This window comes from Rhea americana, unplaced genomic scaffold, assembly GCF_003343005.1.
Source record: "Rhea americana isolate MKP2758 unplaced genomic scaffold, rheAme1 scaffold_53, whole genome shotgun sequence".
NCBI classification, from domain to species: Eukaryota; Metazoa; Chordata; class Aves; order Rheiformes; family Rheidae; genus Rhea; species Rhea americana.
The window spans coordinates 1,965,693-1,970,132 of record NW_028186679.1 but is presented as its reverse complement, the minus strand read 5'-3'; the positions used below and the strand labels follow the sequence as shown (position 1 = coordinate 1,970,132).

Below are 4,440 nucleotides of genomic sequence, written 5' to 3'. Positions count from 1 at the left end.
AAACCTGTGAAGTAGAAACAACTGTGAAATTTCAGCAAAAGCTTTGCAAATGTTTGCTTGTTTGACTTTTTTTTCTTATTGGATATAAATCAGTGAGTTACMCTATTATTATTCAAATGCAATAATTCTGTGCATAAATAGTTTTGCAATTAGATAGTTTTCCTGTGGGAAATGTGGTCCATAGTCACTAGATCATTTTCTGATGCAGTGCAAATTGACAATTTTGATGTAGGAATCTCCTTGGTTGGTTTGAATCCAAGTTAATTTCAAAACCACCTTTGACCAATTCAGTCCTAAAAAGGAAGATAATCTCAGGTACTCAGACATGCMGCTCCTGGATCTAATGACATGGGATGATACAGGGAAATTTCAGTGAAGAACTTGTCAGTTTTCTAACCTGCTCCTCATGCTTTCTAGTGATGTCTGTTTTTTTATCACCTGTGCTCATGTGCTTGTCTGGACTGTGGAGATAGTTTTGGAGCGGGAATTTTGAAAATTCTTTTGATTGCAATTTTGCTCAGATTCATTAATTACCACTGAACTTTTTAATTATTTTCCGTTCACCAAATGTTCTGTGTTACATGTGTAGTTTAAAAAGCCTGAAAACCATACTCTATATATTAAAAGCAATACAGACATTTCTCCATTAGAAACTGGGCTAACTCATAGGACATCAAAGAGCTGTTAAATGGTCATAATTGTTCATCTGTACTGATCTGGGTTGGATGTGAAAGGTTTTGTATCCTATTAACAATCTCCTGAGCTAACTAGCCCCTTAAACGTGATTACAAGGATCACRCATTTAAGACCTTCAAAAGGGGTTACAGAGCTCTCTTGATCAACTAAAGAAAATATCTGGCAAAGCCTGGGGCTTCTTCAAAGAAATCTATGCATTCAATAAATAACTCATGGTTTTGGGCATGCTTGGCAATTCATTATGGTGGATGGTATTTAAGATCAAAAGAATAATAAGCTATCTGTAGACAAACTATGTGGTAGTTTTCCTAGAGGATATTTGCTCAGGTGTCACAGGAAGTATTGTTTCTCTGTAATAAACACCAGAAGGGGAGGAGTTCCTCATATTTACTCCAGGCTGTGCTCAGTTAATCAGCCAGAGAGGTCAAAAAGCAGAGGTAAGTAAACTCTTTAATTCTTATAATAGTGGTCTGTCTTATGCCATTTAAACATGCTTGTTTATTTTTCTAATCTATCTACTGATACACYTACTGATTTTTTTCTGTATCACTTGTTATTTGAATATGTACAYAATTAACTTTTAAAAGACATCCTCGGGGGTAGCATTAAATGCTCAATTATAAAGAAAAGGAAATAGATGAAGAGAGAGAACRTGTGCCTTTGGTCACAAAAGCCCTTCATGGCCAAGCTCTGCCCAGACTTCACACTAGCAGCAGGACCTTATTTTGTGGGGGGGGTCTGCAGTGTCTAGCACAGCAGGACCATGACCCTATCTGTATGTAGTAAAAGCTTTCTCAACACAGAAAATATTTTACTAAATATATTATAGTCTTAAATCAATGCTTTAGTCATAAGAACRTATTTTTTTCTCTTTTTGTCATTCTAATCAGTGTCATATTAGCTGAGCATTTTCCAGGGACCTGGAAAGTGTGAGTTTATTGGTTCTGAGTTTAAAATGGTCAATTTTGCTAAAGTATGCTTTTGCTTCTTTATATTATGACAATGAATAACTATGCTATAACCTACTGTACAGCGTAAACAACTGTGTGTGTTGAACATAATTTGAAAGTGTATCATCTCTTCGTATTGCTTTCACATCTCTCATATACCTGATTGTTAATTTTAGAATAGTTTTAAGTTATATTCACAATATTTCCAATGAAGCTGAAAACTATCCAAAAAATGAAGAAGTTGAAAACTGAAAGGCAAGGAGAGAGAGAATGTGAGTTTAAAACCTATGTAACTGTGATCTGTTAAAAGGCATGAAAGAGCTTCTTGTAGCACTAAGCACAGTGGGCATTTGTATCAGATATAGCTGGAGAAGGATCATTTCTAATATATCTTCTTATACAAATCTAGATAGTGTCAACAGGTAAYATATGTTCTTAATTATTTAAAATTTACTTTTGGGGGGAGAGAAGAAATGCCCATTTTCACTGAGGAGCTTTGAAATCTCCTCTGGAAAGTCTTCCTCAAGGAAAGCAAAGCCATAAATGTTTGGAACAAGAAAGGGGTAAAAGCCAAGCCAAGATGGATAATCACTTGCAGCAAACTTCTCCCATACATCTGCTCAAGGTAGGGCATTCACTTCTTCCATCTACAGCTGTTCCTGCCAAAGAAATTACCTCTCCTGCTTTCTCAACACTGTACTACTGCTGCTGGAGGGCTCTCCCTGTCTAGCCTCTCTTTGCCTCCCCAGGCTTGCCATTGCGACTGCTCAGCTGAGCAATCCGCAACCTACTTCAGTTCYAATGGACTCAGTTAGCTTCTGCAATTTAAACAGATCTTTGCTCTTGAGGGCCCTTTGACAGCAGCAGGAGTGCTCATTAGGAGTTTGAAGTCTTCAGAGCTAACATCAGGACAAGGATAATAAGAGGCACAGTCCACCATGGGCAGCAGGATTTTCAGCCAGCACTGCCACATGTGGAATCAGGTGTATGAACTGACCACAGAAGTGTTCTCCCTTTTCGGGTTTCTAAGACAGTGCCTAAGCACTTCTGAACTCCTAGCTCCAGGCCTCCATTTGGGAGGAGAGCTGTGAGTGTGCACTATTCCTCTCTCGTACTTGGGTTTCTACTACAAGGCTTTTAGGTATTTTAGGCATGCTCCAGTCAAGCTTCAAAATGATCAGATTAGACTGTTGTGYTTCTGCATGTGACCTGCCAGCAAGCCAGACAGATAGCTAAGGGTGGTGGGCACTAGGCACTCATGATTACAACTAAAGTCAATGATAGCTCTCTGAACAAAAAAGCTTTGCATAAAAGCTGCTTATGTAGTAGTTAAGGCCTAAAGGATACAGGTGGAGCTTTTTTTTATTTATTTTTTTTTAAAGGCCCTATTCTGCTAGTGCTTCCACCCTCAAACGATAAAGTGGCATTATAATGCTAGGAAGTTCATTTTATACTTCTATACAGAAATTCACTAGCCTTTATCATTACTGGCAGCAGATACAGATCTGATCAGGGCCAAGGAACGGTTCTGGAGCAGCAAAAAATAAACAGTGTTAATAGAAATTACAGCACATTAAACTTTCCCTCATAAATTTGTACAATGAAGAGTACAGACTAAAAAATGTTAGCAGCTTTTTTATACAGTATAGTGAACAAGTAGTGCTTTGAAAAAGGGAATTAAGGATGCCTCTTTTCCTACAGATACCTGGCTCAAGGATGCCTAACTTCAGAGTTTAAGATAGATCCTAATTGATGCTTTTCCCACAGTAAGGCATTTATAAGGCTTCTTGTTCATGTGATTCCTCTGATGTCTGGGATGGGGTGAGCAGCCTTTTCCTTGATGGTATGTTCACATAGAAAGCCCAGTCCACTCACTACATGGTCTCTACTTTGTTTCCATGAAGGACATAGGAACTTGATAGCTCTGAAAAACCTGCTTCTCTGTTGGGCTTGTCTGAGACCAGTTTTATTAGAAAAGATGGAGGGAGACACACTTCCTCGTGATGGCACGGGTCTCCTATGAAGTCGCATGTCCTTGGTGCTGGTGCAAGGAAGTAGATGTCCCTCTGAAAACTTTGGCTTTTTCTGTGCAGTGGATGAGGCAGGGATTCTCCAAAGAAAACCTAAGCAGCATAACTGAAGACTGGTTCATGTCACGTAGGAGCTGTACTATGGTAAATGGCAACAGCCATTTCCCAGCTTCTCAGTACTTTGTGTGCAGCTTCCCTCGGCATCCTGTACTACGTCTGCGCTGCGCGGCCACCGCGCGTTCGCTTCTCTACAACCGGTAACGTGGAGCGCGCTGGTGTATGCACCACATCTCAGTTATGTGTGATGGGCCAGGTTAAGCCCCGTACTCTTACGCGTTAAGTCAGCTGGACAGCGAGGCCCTCGGCGGACCCCAGGGCCGCAGGGCGCAGCGTTCGGGCCCAGGCCTTGCCGGCGCCGCCGCCGCGCGGAGCCCGGCAGCCCCGGGTGACCCTAATCCGGCCGCGGCGCCGTTAGGGCGCGGGTTGCCTGCGGCCCCAATTCAGGCGGCGGCGGCGGCAGGGGGGCCTTGGCAGCGGCGGGGGATTAGCGGTGTGAGCCGCTCACCCGCCGCTCACCCTAGCCGCGAAGAGGAGGAGGAGGAGGGCGAAGGCGCGGCAGGGCCCACGGAGGCGGCGCGGCCCCAGCCCCCGGCGAGCCCAGCTCTGCGGGGGGACCGGAGCCTTCGCTGCGGTAACCCCCGGCCCTGGCGCGGGGCCGCGCTGCCCGCCGCCGCCATCGGCCTGGCGGGCTGCCCCGGGGCGGC

The 4,440-nt window shown here is 43.5% G+C and overlaps 1 protein-coding gene across 1 annotated transcript in view; it reads left to right on the top strand.

The window, feature by feature from the left end:
• The first annotated feature begins 1,106 nt into the window (after window positions 1-1,106).
• The window catches only part of MYO3A (myosin IIIA), a 129,063-nt gene continuing 125,729 nt past the window's right edge, over window positions 1,107-4,440 (top strand). Inside the window, exon 1 of the mRNA XM_085318306.1 lies at window positions 1,107-1,133. The gene's annotated coding sequence lies outside the window, so the exon portion shown is untranslated. The remainder of the gene's footprint in view (window positions 1,134-4,440) is intronic.